Source organism: Lonchura striata, chromosome 1 (genome assembly GCF_046129695.1).
Source record: "Lonchura striata isolate bLonStr1 chromosome 1, bLonStr1.mat, whole genome shotgun sequence".
NCBI lineage: Eukaryota > Metazoa > Chordata > Aves > Passeriformes > Estrildidae > Lonchura > Lonchura striata.
In genome coordinates, this window is record NC_134603.1 from 3,122,089 (window position 1) to 3,140,666 (window position 18,578).

General features: G+C 50.2%; 1 protein-coding gene across 11 annotated transcripts in view; it reads right to left on the reverse strand.

Moving 5' to 3' along the window:
• The window catches only part of ADGRB1 (adhesion G protein-coupled receptor B1), a 283,170-nt gene extending 264,946 nt beyond the window's left edge, over positions 1-18,224 (reverse strand). For 5 of the 11 annotated variants that reach the window (XM_077781813.1, XM_077781806.1, XM_077781809.1 and 2 more), the window contains exon 1: positions 17,086-18,224. The gene's annotated coding sequence lies outside the window, so the exon portion shown is untranslated. The remainder of the gene's footprint in view (positions 1-17,085) is intronic. The other 6 variants (XM_077781827.1, XM_077781817.1, XM_077781811.1 and 3 more) reach the window with 3 other exon arrangements.
• Between the last annotated feature and the right edge of the window lie 354 nt (positions 18,225-18,578).

Below are 18,578 nucleotides of genomic sequence, written 5' to 3' on the forward strand. Positions count from 1 at the left end.
GGAAGTGATTTCCAGTTCTGTCTTTCTGTATTTAATGCAGAAAGGTGGAAACGTCACTCCTCTTCAGCTCCCTCCTGTAGAGCTGACACAAGAGGGACTTTGTTTTGTTGTGGTTCTCCACCCCTGAGGTGCCTCCTCTGTTTCCTCTCAGGTGTTTGGTGACTCATCAGCAGCCAAGTGAAAGTTTCCTGCTCTAACCTTACATCAAAGTCTCCGGTGGCCCAAGGACTCAGTGACAGCCTGCAGTCTGACTGATGACCTTCTTCCCTTTCTCTGCTCATTTTTAATTTAAGGTCCTCCACCTCTAATGCCTAATCCTCAAGGATACAGCGATTTTAGGACTCCAGGGCAAATTCCAAGGAGCAACCTCCTCCTGATAAGATATAAAATGATGTTAAAAGCTGGGACTCTTTTAAACTACTCTGTCCAAGCCCAGCAGACCTTCTCATTGAAGAATGATCTTTAAAGTTCTTCCCCACCCAAACCATTCTGTGATTCCCCTCTTCCCTGTCTGAGCTTTCTCCTCCTCCTTTGAGCCACAATCTCCTGCTAAAACCTCTGGGGGGTGTTGAACACCACAGAAATGAGGACAGAAAACTCTTCCCTTCCTGCCTGAATTTCCTCTCAATGTCAAGGTGAACATACCCAGGAGAGATGGAAGAGACATCCTGAACCATCTCCTGCTCCTTTCAATGTGGCAGAAATCTTTTCAAACGGGCAAATCTGAACCAAATGGTAAATGATCACTCTGAGTACAGTGACCCCTGTACTGACCTTTTCCTGGTTTTATTATCCCATGGAGTCTCTCCCTCTCAATCCCACCTTCACATTCCTGCTGCAGTCATTACTTTCCCCATCACAGCTACCAGGAGCATATTTGGAATCACAGAATCACTGAGGTTAGAAAAGATCATCAAGCCTAAGCATTAACCCACTTATTTACAGCAGAGGCACAAGGCTCTTTGGGACTTTTCTCCCCACAGGTGTGTGACTCAGCCTTTATCCCATGCTTAAATCTCACCTCCAAGTCCAAAGACGGTGCAGTTGTGTTGTCTAATTTTGGACAAATTTAAGGAAAAAAAAAAAAAAAAACGGATTTTCAATCTTCACATGCACAATGAACCCAAGTTACAGGATTTTTCAGCCAGGATGCTGATAAATGTGGCTCCAGCACCAGAGACACCTTCATCCCCTGTGAACTGCTGCTTTCAGTTTCTGAAATGCTGCTGTTCCAGAGACAGAGCTCCTTGGAGACCGAAAGAAAAGATGCAGAGGCAAATCCTTCACTCCCCATGGAGACTGTATTCAGCCCTTATTACTGTTTGGTAATCTCCTGCTCCTTTCTGACATATCTCTGCCCTCAGATTCTCATTCCACCACTCTCATAGTACCTGGCATGCAGATCAAAATTTTTTGAGTTCTGCAATTATGAAAGACAGATGATATTAAAAAACAAGCAAAGCAATACTTAAAATAAAACCTGGGTGTGATTTTTGAATCACTAGAGAGCCTGATCATGGTCCACAGTCAAGACTAAAAAATAAAAACAAAATAAAACAAAGCAACTCAAGATTTGTCAAGCTCAAGTTTTATAATTTCCAATTTTTTTTCTTTTGTCTTTGTTTCATTACTCAGTGAGCAAAGATGAGCCCACAGATCTCTCCATTCAGGCCCATGAAACACTCAGGGAAGATTGTTCTATTGCCAGTTAAACCCAGCCTGGCTTTCAGGAAGGAGCCTCAGGAGGAGCAGCAGTGTGACCCTGCTCAAGGAATGAGGGGTCTCTCTTCACCCCTGGCATCCCAACCAAGTGGTGCTTGTCCCTCACCACTACCAGCTATTTTGGTCCAAGTGTCCCTTGCCACCTTGTTCACTTTGCTGGGTGTCCTGTGTTACCTTATTCTCATTGCAACAAAGGAAAGAAATTAAAATATATATAAGCAAACAAAAAACAACCACCAAAAAAAACCCCACAATTAAAAAAATCCATTCATTAATATAAATGGAGGCTGAAAATATGGATATTTCGCTGAAGTCCTGAAGCAAATAACAGCTTCTCAGGAGAGCACTGTTGTGGACACAGGCACATGTGTTTTATTTATAGCTCGAGTTTTACTGCAGTCTCTCAATCAAGCATGGCCAGGGCTGTGTGTAGGCAAATGTGGCTCATTTCTCCCCAGCTCAGCTTTAAAGGGCAGTTAACAGCTTGTCCGGGGGGTTTGGTAGGGATTTTATGAGCACAACTTAATCACAGAGATAGAAAAATGTTGCCACAGGAGTGCAGCTGAAAGAGGGAGGCAGATCCCCGCCTTGCTGCCCTCCCAGAGAGTGATCTAGGAATGCTCCAATTCCTGTCAGAACTCTGACTCGAGGCTCAAATCTCTCTCTAAGTGCTCCATTCATCACCTCTTGGAAGCTTCTAAATCAAGGGAAGGCACCTCTCTGACAGCTTTACCCAACTCCTGCCACAAGTCACAGCGTCCATGGAGCTGTTGTGGGATGGACGCAGCAGCCCTGGCCAAAGGAGTTCGTAACAATTCCCAACAATCACAACAACTCCTGCTGCTGCCTTTCCTTGTCTGCCCCTCTCTGATGTTCACTGCTCTGCAAAGAGAGCACTGAACTTGAGGTGTGATACAGGTGCCAAAGTGCCAAAGTGTGGGTACAGAATACAAGTGCTGCAAGTAAACATCAGGGGGTAAATTTCGGCTAATTCCTCTTGGTGTCACCCCATTCCCTCTCTTCCCTCCTGAAAACTCCCTTAAAACTGTCTGAAGACTTCCCTGGATTAAAAAAAAGTAATGATTCTTCACTGTGACATCCTCTGAACATTACGTCCCTTGCCTAAAATTTGCTACTGAATTTAAGGGATATGCCTGCATCATATGGCCATGGCAGGACCCACACCAAGACACCATCACCAGGTCACCTACTAACCCCTTGCACCTCACCCTGGCTCTGAGCTGCATTTTCCCCTGAAGTCTGCAGCTCTGTCCTCCTGTCCTGTATTGTGGCAGGCTGGCAGAAATGGTGTTCCTTCCCAAACACCCAGGAATAGATCTGGGCCGGTTCCATTCCCTATAAACTTGCACTTTGCAGTCCCAGATGTCATCCCTGACGTTTAGATCCACCTCAGTCTGTCTGCTGGCTTAAAGCAAAGGGGAGGGCAATCAGAATCTGCCTGACACAGCAAATCTAGGGAGGAGAAAAGGGGGAATCAATTTTTATAATACGTGTTTGGCACTATATAATGGATATAACTCTAAATGCAAGCCATAAAGTTGGAGAGGATTATAAATTAAATCCATTCTGTCCCTTTTAACTAAAAAGTGACCTTACCATAGAATTAAATGTGGTTTTTACCCAGTGATCTATGGAGCTGTAAAAGTGCATCATGGCAGGGGGATGTTACAGCACAGAGAGGAGCCCCCAGACGGAATCTCTACCCAGCTCAGCCCATGAGCTGCTGCTTGATTCAAAATGAGCACAGGGCAGCAAAAGCTGAGGATTTCACCCCTCTCCCTGCCAGAAGGTGACTCATGTCCCTGTTGGGAACAGTCCCTGGCCATGTTTTCCTCTGAACTGGGACCAGTCTTGGAATGAGAGAATGCTGCCTGAGATGTTCTGAAACATTTCTAAAAATTAAACAGCCTGCACAAAAACAGGCCAGTTTTTGGATCTGTGTCCTGTCCCTGTTTAGTTTACCAAGCCCCAAATATGGCACAAGATGGGGAGAGGATTAGAAAGTGCCCTGGGGTTCATCTAAATGCCCCAGTGGTGGTGAAAAAGGGGATGAAAAGTCTTTGATTGCTCATGTAGTGACTACATCCCCCTGCTCTAATAATCATACAGGAGAATCTGAAATACAAAAGACTTGACATTGTAATCCAGCCCAGAGGACACAATTTAGGATGTTCCTGAATGCTTTTGAATGGCCAGAAATTATCAGGTTTTGTCTCACAAGCAAATATGGTTTTGAAGCCACTGCTGGGTTACAGGTTGGTATTTGTGGATAAAAGCTCTCTGAGCCTGTGGGAGACTCGGTGCCCCCTGCACATAACACAGGACTGAAGGCTGTTCCACTTCCAATCACTACAGCAGTGAGGAAAATCACTTCCCCCATGAAACAGATGCTCGGGGAAGTCAGTGGTGTGTTACCTCATTACTGCTGAGAAGTGGTGCAAAGGAGGAGCCAAGAGCCTGCCCAGACACTGAAAGTCACTGAAACTTGGACAAAAAAAGTGCTGCCAAGCCTGGCTGTCTCTTCCTGTGTGCACTGGACTGGTGTCACCCTGCAAGCCATGAGCGTTAATCAAAGATTTAGATTAGGTTTAGTTTGGATATTAGAATTTTTGTTTTTCATGATAAAGGTTGTAAAATAGTGAAATGGACTGCACAGGCAGATGGTGGGGTTGTCATCCCTGGGAGTGCTCAGAAATGTGTAGGTATGGATGGTGGTGAATGTGGTGATGGTGATGCTGGGCTGGTATTTGGACTTGATGATCTTGAAGGTCTTTTTGAATTTTAACAATTCTGTGTTTCTATGAAACAGCAAGATTGGATTCAGGAAAGCAGCCCAGATGGTCAAGGTTATTTTGGAGACTCATCTGAGGTGCAACTCCACTGTGCTGGACTGCAATGCCAGTGGCTTCCTTCTCATTTTAGCCTTTCTTTTTCTCCTGGCCACTCATTATTTATCAGCATTATTTCAGCCAGCAATGGCATTTTTGCCTGCAATTGAGCTGTTGGGCAGCACAGGGACAGAACCCAGTCTCAGGAACCATCTGATGAACTGTTCCAGGAGCTGGACTCAGTGCTCCTTGTGGGTCCCTTTCAGCTCAGGATATTCCATGATTCTGTGTGGAATCCATCCCCACCATGGATTTGCTACCCAGGAAACACCAAGTACTACCCAGGGGATGGAATGGGGCAGGGATTATTCCTAATAATCCTTAGGATCAGGAATAAATCACAGATGGGGAGACAGAGAGAGTTTTGTTTGGTGGCAGCAAGTTGCACCAGGTCACTGAATCAAAGAACAAGCCCTGGCATGTATTGTTAATTAACATTTGATGTGATATTTCATTGATTGTAGATCTGCAGGGGTTCATACCCCTGCACACACGAGAGATGCAGAAAGAGCAATGTACTTGAAGGATTAACCAGAAGGGAAAGAAACTCTAAGAAACTCTGAAATCCACTTCCACTCCTGAATTAAGAAGGAAAGATGTCTCAAGAAATCTGATTTTACAGAGCACAACCATGCTCCACATCAGTCAGAGCCTCTATCAGCCACCATAGTGCCAACAACAGCATCGTGTGTACACTGGTCTCCTTGCCATCCTCTCACCTTGAATATTTACCAGTGTTAGAGATTTTATTTTTAAAGAGGAAGAACAGTTACTATAGCTAATAGTTCACTGCAGATTCTATGAGATAGAAGGAAACAGCCATTAATCATCAGATGGTGCCCTCCACCTCCCAAATCTGCCCATCACACCAGTGCAAAAATGCCAGGCTTTGTGTTGTTGCACACTTCAAAGCTATTTATGGTTAATATTCGGCAAAATCCAAACACTGCAGACATCCAGGACCTGCTGTGGACCAAATCAAGAACATCTGGAGGACAAGAGTCACCAGCAGGAGTCCTGATGTCCAAATAAATAAATAAATTTTCCTGAGGGAAAGGGTGCAAAAAAAGCCAGTTCAGACAGCTCTCCAGGAAATTCAGAGAGGAAAAGGGCTGAGCTGGAGATGAAGCACAATCCCAAGACCTCCAGATGTTGACCTCAGCTCTGCCAGAGTTTCACTTTCCACCTAATTGAAGCCACAGGCCAAGCAGCTGCCTCTGTGCTCAGGAGTTCTACTCTGGCCAGCCTCATATTCAGTGTTGTGCAACACACAGTGATCAAGTGATGTAAATCCAAAAAGGCTCATCAGGAAAAGTGCAGAGGCACAAGATAGTGTTGGTCAATAATTTGGGAAGAAAAAAAGCATAATAATTTTAAATGATTCAGTCCTTTGATGAGCCAGGGAACAGCCAATCAAGTCACCACAAAAACTGAGAAAATCAGGGTTCAAGAAGAGCTCCAGCTGCCAGTGCTTGATGAGGGTGACTGGACAGAATAATTACACCAACAAAGTCACCTTCCAGACTGGGAGCTAATCTGCAGGGCTTAAACCCTCTCTGAAATGCTCCTTCTCTGAGTGTCTAAGGAGCTGCAGCCATCAGGGCAGCACCTCCAGAGCAGGACGGGCTCCTGAGTGGAAGGCTTGGCTGGGCAGCACCATGAATCCCCCACCCCAGTTCTGACCCCTGCGCTGGGGTGATTGATTTCCTTCCCCCCAGCTCCAAATACCTTCCACAGGTAGATTACACTGCCTGCTCTGTAATCAACAGCAACTTCAAAAGGGCTCAGCGCTAAAGGAAAACCCCCGAGGGACGGCGTGAAGTGGGAAACAAACACAGCGTTTGGGTTGTAATTTGAGGTAGGAAACTGGGGTTTTAATAACCACCTCTCCACGGCCTGCTGGGCACCCTGTGGCTCATAAATTGAATTTATGAGAACAGGAGGTTGCAGGGAGGGTTTGGAGCCCACGTGAAAGGCGCCGTGCCTGGTGCGGCGCATCCGTGGTGCTCGTGGCTTCCCTGGCAGCGCTGACCCGCTCCAGGATTGGGAAGAGCCATGTCCTATTTACATCCAACCACTCTTCTGGCCAAGGGAAGGGAGTTGAGAAAAACCAGTGCTTTGTTTGTCCCACATTCCCCTCGCCAGGCAAAATGGAAAGAAGTGTGGTGAGATCTTCTACAAACACATTTAAGGCCTACTTGAGGCAGGGAAGAGAAAGGTGCTTCAGTTCTCTCAACCTTTTAAAATGAGCTCCAATCCAACAAAGACACAAAAAGCTGTTAGGAATCACAGCTGGCTTCACCAATCATCTTCCCCAGCCCTTTTCCCCATATTGTACCTGATGCTGTTGGCAGCCAGGTGATATTCCATTCCAGGATGGTCTTAGAGGTCCTTTGGGGAAGATCATTGCTCCTAATCACAAGTCAAAAGCCAAACCAGGCAAGGGAGGGACCCACCAGCCATCAGCACCACAGAACAAGGAAGGAGATGTTGCAGCCTGTGGTGGAGTATCCCCCCTTTCCATATCCTGGAAAACTCCACTGCAGAACAAGTCAAGGCTTTTCCCAGGACAACAGAAGAAAATAGTCACAAAAAGATGAATATTCTGTGATATGGCAGTAAAAGAATGTAAGCATCACATCTTAGGGCAGGGTGGGTGCACATTTCTGACCAAAGATGCTGTGGCATTGCCTCTGGTCACAGCCCAGCCAAAAAATCAGTGTAAGACTCCAGAGAGATGCGGGGATATGGAATTGCCAAGAAGGGCCTTGTCTAGAAAACTGGGATCAAGTCAACAGGACATCAAACCAGGCCCTTGTCCCAACACAGGGAAGGACAGTGTCTACTTCTTGAGGGGTTGTAAGCCTGTCTCACACCATTACAAAAGGTTTTTCTTCCACTTAAAGCATGCCAAGACTTTGGATTTCAGCCCCCAGACCTCGATCCCGGTCAGATTTCCTCCCTTCTGAGGACAACCCAACACACACAGCCCCACACCAGAGTTTGCCTTGAAAAACAGCCTTCAGTTCTTCCCCCAGCACACCTTTAAATACCCTGCAGCCTCCTGCTCACCAGGAGTCAGCTCTGTGTCCAGTGAGGTCATCAAAATCTGCAGCACTTGTGTCCCATCTTTACATATTGACATACGAGGATCACAGATGCCTGAAGGTGGAAGGGGCCTCTGGAATTCCCCTCCTGCAAGCTGCTTCACCATCTTCCTTGATCTTGGTAAAGGATATCCAGACTGAGGATTCCCCATCTGGAGAATGTCACTTCCAGTGGTATTTCCATGCCTGCAGGCACTTCCCACAGTTTCTAGTCCCTGAGGGATTCCTTGGGTACATCTACAATCGTGTCAGCTCTCACAGCAAAGGATGCCCTCCTGGTATTTCCACTCATCCCACTTAAATGGATCCCCCAGCCAACTGGCATTTTTCTGGGATCTCTCCCAGCTTCCCCCCTGCCCTCCCAGCTCTGCTGCTCTTCTGCCTGTCACCATCTCTCCTGCTGGTTGTAGCATCATCTCCATCTGGAGACTGAAAGTCCTGACAGCATTGCTATCCCTGGTAACATATCTGAAAACCCTGAGCTGGCAGGAGCCAGCGAGTGACACAGGACAGGAAATATTTAACATTGTTCATGTCATTTTTTTAAGCATTCAGAGTATGCAGTGAACATTAATTCACTGTCTGGTTATTCCTTCACTTGCCCTCATGGCTGACCTGGAGGTGCTGAAATGAGTGATTGGAAGTGCAATGCTATATCCAGCAATAGGATCTGATGGAAAGGCTTGGAGCTGTGTCAGGACAGGTTTAGATTGGTACAGGGAAAAGGTTTTTCATCCAGAGGGTGGTCAGGAACCAGAACAGTTCCTGACTTCTCATAGAACAGTTTCCTCAGAGAAGGTCACAGCATGGAGACTGCCAGAGCTCCAGTTTGGTTTGGACAACACTCTCAGGAACATGGGGGATTCTTGATGTTTGATGCAGATCTAGGAGCTCCGTGGTCCCTGTGGTTTCCTTCCCACAGAGGGCATTCTGTGACTCTACTGAGATGTGAGCAGCTCAGAGAGCCTCTGACCCCCTCTTCCCACAGGTGGACATAATTCACATGCTCCTTATCACAGTTTGACCCTCCTTTGGGCTGCACTCACCAGAGCAGACCAGGCACAGAACGCCTTTTGTCACAGACTCTCCTTAAACCAAATCCCACCCCTGGAGCCATCAGAGTTTCCCTAGAAAGATGCTGTGCCTTGGGAAACACTTGCAAGGCAGTGTCTGCCCACTGAGGAACCACAGCACTGCCGAGCTCCATCCCCTGTGTGAGTGCCAAGGCAGCTCAGCCCTGCTCAGGAGGGAGGTTCATTGACATTTAAACATTTAACATCACCCACGACCTGGGAGGCAGCAGCTGTACAGGCTGCTAGGTTACAGAGATTTTTTTTCCCTCTCCTCCCATCCCTGATATCTGCCATAAAAATCAGAGGCTCTGCTGTAATTTTACCTTCACAGACAGATATTCCTGGGGCACATACAAGAATCAAATTCCCTCCCCATCAACTGCACATGGTGAGATTGCACTAAGCTCCAAAAAGCAAGGTGCTCACCCTTGCCTCTTTCCTTCTATGCAGGAAGGTGTGGAGCATTTTGTTAGCAATTAACCCTTGTTTCAGCTCAATAGAGCTGATCAGATTGTGGAACAACATCTGAGAAGTGGAGATTAGCAGGCCAAGCTCTTTAGTACTTAAGGCACCAATGCAGCTACTCAAAATCAGATTTCTCTTTCTTCCCTAGTAGTTGATTAAAGCCTTTTCAAGCAATTCTTTCCAACCTGCAGATGTTTAAGTCAGGTGATGGAGAATTTTTATTTTCTGTCTGGGAAATGGCAGCAGCATAGACCTCAAGTATCTCAGGACAAAAATCAGGCCCAGGAAACAGAGCTAAGAGTGTGTCTGTCTGTACACAGGCACTAAAGCCAAGCTTTGGTAGGCCTGACCACAGTGCAAACACGCAAAGGCTTCGGTAGCATGGATCCAGAAGGGAGAAAACACTCTTAGAGCAGGAGCTGAATGCAGAAATAGCCTGTGAGAGGATCAATTTCTGCTGCATACTGATTTATTCAGACCTTTCATGGTGGCAAAGCCCTCTATAACAAAATATCTGATTACAGGACTGTGACCATAAATTCCACACGCCCTCGAGCAATGGCCAATGAATAACTGACTTGTTAAGGGAACGGCCCTGCACAATGAATAAATCTACCAACAGGGCTTTCGATAGAAAAGACCCCACCGGGACAGATTTCCTTGTGAAGGTGTATCGACTTTCATTTGCAGGAACCAGCAGATATTTGTTTGGAGGAGATCTCCATTGTTACATTGCTGCTCAACAACATCCAGCATAAAGCCTGACTCCTACCCCGGGCTTGATTGATCGGAATATCCAAATGGGCTGGACTGTACAAAGGAGCATTTTGCAGTGCTCCACGAGGTTCTCCTGGAAAAGGAGGTGTTTAATCCAGAGGAAATCCAAGGCAGGCATAGGAGAATTGCCTGCTTCAGTTATAGGAGGACCTCAAGAAATTAAGGACTGAGAAGGGACAAGAAAAGATGGCTCTGGAGGAATGTTTAAGGGTGGATATGTGCTCACAGCCAAGGCACAAGAATAAATCATCCCTGGCGCCCGGCTGGTGCCCTTCACCTCGGGATCCCAGAGGAAATGTGGTTTGACCACATCCAGCTGGACAAACAGCTGGCACAGAGCCACACCAGGAAGGAGTAAGCCAGGCTTCCCCATTTCAAAATGAGAGCACCAACTGCAGAAAGACCAAAGTCTTAATTAAGTGTGACCTGACCCCTGCCCTGAGCCACGTGGTTTGGCAGGGCTGAGATCAGCCCCGTGAAGGTGTCCTTGGCCCACAGGGAGAATTGTCTTTTAAAATCAGCCACAGGGCTTTGGTGCTGGGTAACCCAAACTTCAGCAATTTGTGGAGCTGATTGCTTAAGGGATCATCCCCAGGGAGACAGGAGTACAGATGGGATGGAGACAAAGCGTTTCAGCTCCAGATCTATTCTAGCAGGATATCATGATGACCCCTACCCCAAAAACATTTAGACAGAGAGCTGTGCTAATTCTCAATGAATATGGAATAGGGCACGTCTGCCAGGAATGGGATATTCCTAATAGCTGACAGAGGGGAGGAAGAAAAGAGCCATTTTGCAAACAGCAAGGACTTTGTTATCGGCCAGCTGAGCTCAAAAAACTGAGGGAACATCTCCATCTAGCACAGCCAGCCTGGAAACAGGCAGCTGACAAGGTGAGCCTGCAGGTGGGAGTGCTGAAATCACGGCAGGGGGTATCACAAGACCTGCCTCTGACCAAAACTCAGTGTTCAGAAAAAGAGCTGGCAACACTAAATACCAATACATGCACGTGGCATGCATGAAATGGTGCCCCCAAAAGCATGCAGGATTCCTCTGGGCTGCTCCCAGGCCAGCAAACAGCAGCTCTACCCGGAGCAAATCACCAACCTAAAGCCACAATGGTACTTGAAACCCTGGAAGGAGGATTTGATGTATTTTATATATCTTGTTTCATACATTCACTTCAGCCAACATACAGTGCACCACATGAGGTGACACCCATCTGTTTCAGTTTTTACCCCTCCCCAAAAATATCTCTATTTCCTTACTAGGTCTCTGTCCATTCTTCCTGCAGATGCTGTTTGCTTCCCCTGATCCTCCCTGTCCCAGGGATAAGGCATGACACCAAGCACAGCAGAGTTTGCCACTTCAACACTTCATTTTTCATCAGCTGGTCATTCCTTAATCAATCTTTTATGGAGGGATATTTCAGCAGAAAATGCAGAGGGAGTAGGAGAAGGAAAGTAAGAAACCATCTCCGGTTTAATTTTGATAACACTGGCAGGGAGTGATTCGCTCCAACAAATTAAAATCAGCAAATCTCTCATTTTCTCTGACAGAGGTAACCAATTAAAATTTTCATAAAGGGGGCAGTGATGTGTGTCTGCCAGACAGAGTCACCAATCTAGCAGCCCTCTGATTTAAAATATTATCTTTTCTTTCCTTTTTTTTTTTTTCTTTTTTTTTTCTTTTTGTCCTCTTCCCTCAGATCTTCCTGGAGCAACATGACAGATTATCTCAACATAATCAGACTAATACAAAACCCTCGCTTCAAGAGGCACCGTGAGGAAATTCTGAACTCAAGATGTGACGACAAATGGATGTTCTGAGGGGACTTCATTTACTGCTCATTTCCTTTTCTTATTTTTTTTTATTGTTGTGTTTTGTAGCCTCAGAATCCTGAAAACCACATTAGAGAATTAGAGAGCCAAATATCACACGGAGTGAATGGAAGGGAGAGGGAATTTCACTCCCCCTGTGGGCTGCCTTTCCAGATTGCTCTTCAAGAGAGAAGTTTGGCTTTGAGCTGATGGTTTCTTAGGTCTGAATAAAATGCCCCCAAGTAATGGGCCAGGGATGGAGTGGAAGAATTGCCGTTTTGGCAGCAGGAGCATTAAGGAAGGGTACAGGGCAGGAGGGACTTCCAACACTGCGATGCTGGAGACTGGAGTGACCTCTATGGTGGGCCTGACTTGGGGAAATGAAGGTTGCCACAGCTCCCTGCCATGGTGGTTTGGGACTTAGAGGGCTGATCTCCTGTGGATTTGGCATCTGATGGGGCCATGCATAAATCATGAAATCACAGAATGGTTTGGATTGGAGGACACCTTAAAGATCATCTCATTCCACCCCCCTGCCATGGGCAGGGACACCTTCCTCTATCCCAGATTGCTCCAAGCCCTGTCCAGCCTGGCCTTGGACATTTCCAGGGATGGGACAGCCACAGCTTCTCTGGGCAACCTGTGCCAGAGCCTCAACTCCTTCACAATAAAGAATTTCTTCTTAATATTTAATCTGAAGGAAAGCAGTGCATTTGAAGTCAAAAGGAGCCCCTGCCTCTCCAGCACAGATGGGCCATTCAAATGTTGTTTTCCCTGGCAGAGATGTCGTTCAAGGCAACTGAGATTCCAAGAAGGAAACCTCTGTCCCCACCTTTGGCTGAGGGAACTGTGCACCAGTCCTTTCCTCCCAGTGCTTCAGAGCCCCAAATCCCCACCCAAATTTATGGATGAACATCAACCCCCATCAGCATTTAACTCTTAGCCAAGTTTCCCCCCAAAAACAAGCATCTCACTCCTGCCCTTTTGTATCCCAGCAAACTCCAGGCAAGCAGACAATGCAGGGAATTTGGGGAAGGAGCCATGAGAAGAATTCGGGAGCATCCTGTGAATGGTGAAGACTAGGATGTGATGGGGACCCCTGGGCTTTGTCTGCAGCTTTATTTTTGCTGTTCCAATCTGTGCTGTGACACTGAGCAGGACTCTTCTGCAGACCTCCAGGCCAGGTGTCAGCTCCCTTCCCTTCGAAGGCTCGCCTGGGAATGTGAATTTTCTCCAAGGGGAGGAGGCGAGCTGGTTCCAGAGACAGCCTGTCATCCATCTTGAGGAAAATACTCCTCTCTCTTTGCACCTCTCCTAGAAAGGTGGAGACCCGCATTCCACAAGCCTTGGATCAGGCCCGGAGAAAAGCTTTGAGTCATTTGTTTACCAGCACAGGTTTTCCTGGAGCTAATTAATGAGCCAAGCTGATACCCTGCAACAGGTATCGATGACAGAGGATTTCCTGCCTGCTACACTTGAGCAACGGGAGAGGGTAAAGCTGGATCTGTGAGCACAGTGCTTTCTTCCCCTTCTCCCTCCCCCCTCCCAAAAAAAAACCTGGGAAAGAAAATCCACCTGCAGCCAGACAGGCGCTGCGGGAAGCCCCTCGAGGATCGGGCACCATCCCTGCTGGACGATGCCACGGGTGGATTCCCGGGAGCAAAGTGCTCGGGCATCCCTTTCTCCCACCTGCAGGGAGCGAGGGATGGTGTGGAGACCTCCAGCAAGCCCTTGGAGCTGGGGGCTGCCTCCGTGTCCCCCCCAGTTCTGGGCATGGGAGTACCAGAGCTGCGCGCAGCAGCGCTTCCACTCCTGAGGAGAGCCGGCGGAAGGCTCTGCTTTCACAAGGATACTGAAACTGGGGAGAAGAGGGGAGGAGGGGGGATAAAACCTACGGGAGAGCGTGGTAAAAACAACATGGGGAAGGGGGCGAAGCAAAAACTCAGCGGAAGGAGATGCTGGAGAGTGGGAAATAAACCCCCTGGGTTTCGCTTTTCGGGCGCGGGGTGGGAGCCAGCGCTTCTTGCGAGCCCCAGCTGTGCGGATGTTTTTTTTTTTTTTTTTCTTTTTTTTTGGGGGTGCTGGCGGAGGGGAGGATAGGGAGAGCAGCGCTCCTCGGGCTGTGCCGAGCATCCGAGCGCTCCGGGGGTGGCGAGCGGCGATAGCCGGGCGGCGAGCGCCACCTCCCCGCCGCTCACCGCAAGCCTCGCCGCCCCTGGCACCCCCCCGCTGCCGCCTTGGGGATGGGGGAGGCTGGGGGGGAGCCCTGACATTAGGTGGAGATGCCCGACGCCTTTTCCCAACCTCTCCCCCGCGGGGTTGCAGCGGGGATGGTCCCGATGCTGTGAGAAGGATGGAGTAGGGATGTGCGTTGGCGGGGGGTTCGCTAAGTTTGGGGTGGATGTAAAAGGGGTTTGTGGGGTGCTGTAAGGCAGGGAAGGGTCGTGGGGGTTTCCCAGAGCACCTCTGGGTGCCTGCGGGGCACAGGGCGATGCAGGGCTCGCCGGGGTGGCAGAGGATGGGATGCGGGGTGCTCACCCAGCCGGGGTGGTTGCCTTTGGCTGCTCCTTGGGGTGTGATGGGGGTTCAGGATCTCCCCCTGGCTCCCCCGCACACACACAGGCAGTTCCCATCCCGGCTATGGGGTCTGGCACGCCGTCCCTGCCTCGTTTTCCCTCACGTAAGGAGAAGGGGCTACAGTCATTAATAGAAATCCCCTCCGCTTGGCAGCCGGTCCTTCCCTGAGCCTGTCCACCTTCACTGGCCAATTCCGCGGGCTCCAAGCCCTTCTCCCTGCACCCAGGGCTCTGCAACACCACCTCAAGTGTTATGAAAAGGGTCGGGAGCCCTGCTCCTGCCCTGACTGTGCCTTGTGCCAGCTCCTCTTCCTTTTCGCCCTCCGCAGCAGGAGCGATGCTGCACCCTGACCCCTCTGTAACACCCAGAGCGGGGTGTGGGGGTCCCCTGGGTTTTCCAAACTCCTGTGCCCCTCTGAGACCCATCAGGCAGGATGTCCTGTCTGCTCAGCCCCCTCCTCTGGCCCCTGCCTGGCTCAGCCCCGTGGCCACCCCGTCCCCTGGCAGTGCGGCTTGGCTGAGCTGGTGCAATTCCTCAGCACCCTCCAAGGGTAAAAACGTCCCCGGCTCTGCCCTGACACCTCCTTCCACTTCCTCAGCGAGGTCTTGGGCACAGGAAGGACTGTGGGACCCAGGTTAATGAGTCATTAATTAATTAGGGACCCACTTAATATGCATGGGGAGTTGTTTGTTTCCTTTAGCAGCCCGGACTTTGGATGAGATCCCAGCCTTGCGAAGCCTCCAGCCTCGTCTCCCAGCTGATAATAGATAATACAGATATTTTAGCACCAGCCAAAGCAGAGTCATCATCATTAATACAGAGCCCTCCCTGCTACACCGCGGAGGTCACCAGGCAACTCCTCGGAGTGTCGGGGGCTCAGCCCTCCTGGCTTTCCGCAGGCTCTGCCTGGCCAGGTGAGAGGAAACCTATAGGTGATCAACAGGTAACGGGGCTGGGGAGGTGCACCCTGCACCCCGAGCACCCCTGGCTCCCTCCCAGGGAGGCTTTCGAGGCGCTGCGATTTTCGCTCTGCCGCGCACGCAGGTTTGGGCATCTGTCAAAGTAGCTCCGCTCTTCTTCAGCCCCCTTCCTCCCCTCCTCCTCTTCCTCCTCCCTCGGCCATCAGCTGTCACCTGGCCCTGGCAACTCGGCAGACACAGTGCTGGAGCTGGGTTGAGCCTGAGCCTCGGAAAGCCCCAGCTCCGAAGGGATGGGGCGGTCAGGGATGGAAGCGGGGTGTCTTTTTGCCCTCCATCCCTTTGACCTTGCCTTGGTGCTCCCCTCCCTCCCCACTCCTCTCTGTGCCGCTGATTCACAGGGGTTGTTTGCTTGGCCAGGGCAGGATCGGGGACACGAGCGTGAGTCACAGCCGAAGGTACCTGGCAGAGTTCATCTGCAACCCGTGCCTTCGACTCAGGAACCGGTGCCTGCTCTCAGCCAGGACTGAGAAGTCCCTTTGAAACCCCTACCTGATCCCCCTCGATCCCTCTTTTCCTCTTTTCCTCGCAGCCTTGGCAGAGCCATGGCTGAAACACCTCTCTGTGAAAGTCTGAAGATGCATCAACAGTCACCCTCCATCAGCGAATGTCAGGCCGTGAAAGGCAAGGGGGCGGTGGGGGAAGAGGGAGAGACAAATTTTGCGGTTCATTCCCACACAGGGTGATTCAGAACAAGATGCTTTGTAATTACGCATCCCTGATGGAGACTCCTTCTCTCTCCACCCGCGCCCCCCCCTCCCAAAGAAAGGCTAAGCCGTGCCTGGGTGCCAGCATCCCCCAGGAGCACAGCGCCGGGAGCAGCGTGTGTGTCTGTGTGTCTGTGCCACGCTCGGAGCTCTACAGAGGCTAAAGGTTAATTTTCTCCCCCAGTGTGAAGCGAAGTGCTGAGAAATGGCATTTTGGGGGGCTACATGAGGAGCTGATCCCTCCCCAGCCGGAGCCTCCAGCCCTGGGTAGGTGCCGCACAAGCAGCGAAGCAAGCGAGGACCCCCCCACCCCGAGAGCTCTCCGAGGAAAAGGGGAAGGCAGGGAGCTGTGGTGAGGGCAGATTCGTGCCCGGGGCACTCAGCTGCCTGTCCTTCCGAGACTTTGCCAACATTGCGGGATGAGGAGTCCCGGACCCCAGGGCTGCCCGCGAAGGCGCCGCGGCTTCGCAGCACTTCGCAGCTCAGCCCCGGCTGGCTCTGCAGCTCTCCTGTCGCGATCCCCCGCTCCTCTTCCCTCGCCTGGCTGCCTTCTCCCCCCACCCCAGACAACCCAGTGCCCACCTCCCTTCCCCGGGACACGTCTGCATTTCCCCCTTCGAATCCTGCACCCTGCAGACATTCAATATTTTCCACCAGTGCTTGGTGTTTGCCCACAGGACCTGCATGCACAAAAGTTAAAACTTCCCGTGTCAGGGAATGATTACGCTCTATCAGTCCAAATTGCGGAGTGGAAGGGACAAAAACATCCTCCGGGTGCTGTTTCCAGGGGCAAAAGGAGAGGAGCGGGTGCCCACCGCTGCCCCCATCGCCGTCTCCCCTGGGGATGGAGACAGACCCCCCTGCGCTCCAGGCAAAGCGCAGCCGGAGAAGTCGCGTTCTCCCTCTCCCTCCCCTCCGTGGAAGAAGGAAGGGTGGCCCGGAGCCCCTTACCTTGCCGAGCTCCCCAGGTTTTATATCCTCCTTCTTCCCTTCGTCAAATTCCAAATGGAAACCAGCAACATATCCAGGGGTAACCAGCCCAACATTGGGCAGCGCGTGAAGTCCAAAAGGATGGCAGAGCTCTCCCCCTCTGCTTCCTCCACTCTTGCCTCTACATATATATATACATACACATTTATATATATATATATATATATGTATTAAATGGAAAAGAGGAAAAAATCCTAAAAGAAATGGGGGTGGGGAGGGACAGGAAGGGAGAACCTTTGGTGTCTCTGCAGATAGGCAGGTAGAAGAGAAAAGCTGAAAATAATTAAGCCGTTTTTTGAGAAATCCTTAGGAGAGGGGAAAAACGCAGTTAAAAGCCAGTAAATCATTAGATCCAAGCAGACAATCAAGTCTTCTCCTTTGGAAAAAAAAAAAATATTACAGCAGGGTTCAGAGTAGCTTTCCCAGCAGCGAGGAGCAAGAATGGTCTTCTTCAGGAAGATATGTTTGTTTAAAATCCACTCGTCTGCTTTTCCTTCTTTCTCTCTCTTCTCCCCCAACACTTTTTAATTTTTTTTTTTTTTTAATTCTGCTTCTGAATCTCTCTCTCTGAAACTAGATCCAGTCTTTGTAGCCAGGGGCTGCATTAAGGATTACATCAGGCTTTTATAAGCTTTCCAGATCACACATTAGAGTGAGAGAGAGAGAGAGAGAGAGAGAGAGAGAGAGGGAGGGAGGGAGGGAGGGATAGGAGGGAGGGATGAAATGCACACACACATACACACGCACACGCACGGATCGGAGCTTTGTAAAACAGGCAGCTATAGGCGAGGACCCGAACTGACACGGTATCGCATCGGGCATGCTCCGCTAGCCTCCAGCAGGAGAGGATGGATGGATGGATGGATGGATGGATGAATGGATGGATGGATGGATGGATGGATGGATGGATGGATGGAACAGAGAAGCCAGCGACAGCCGGAGCGCGCTGGTGGCTCAGCAGCGCAGCCTCCTCGGGACAGCTTAGCCCTAAGCGGGGAGCCAGGAGGTGAAGAGGGAGCCGGGATGGTGGTGGTGAGGATGGCGAGGCTTCTGCTTCCCCCCCTCCTCTCCCCGCCCCGCTCCCCCAAAAACCTGCGGAGGCTCAGCACGGAGAGCTGCCGCTCGCCCGCAGAGGGATGCGCAGAGACGCTGGTGCCGCTGCCAGGGTACCGGGAAGGAGAGGGGGGTGCTGGGGCTCTCTCATTGCGCCCCCCGGAGCCTCCCCCGGAGCTGACAGCCTGGGGAGGGAACGGGACACTGGGCAGGGCGGCGGGGAGCAGCGGGGCAGCGGCTCCTCAGCCCCTCAGCCGCGGGGAGGGAGGGCGGGGATGGGGGGACCTCCCCCAGCACCCCGGCTCGGCCGTGCCTCTGCACCAGGGCGCACGGTTTGCCCAGGAAAAGACGGAGACAGCCGTTAACCCTTTCCTCATTGTTTAAATTTTACCTCTTTCCTA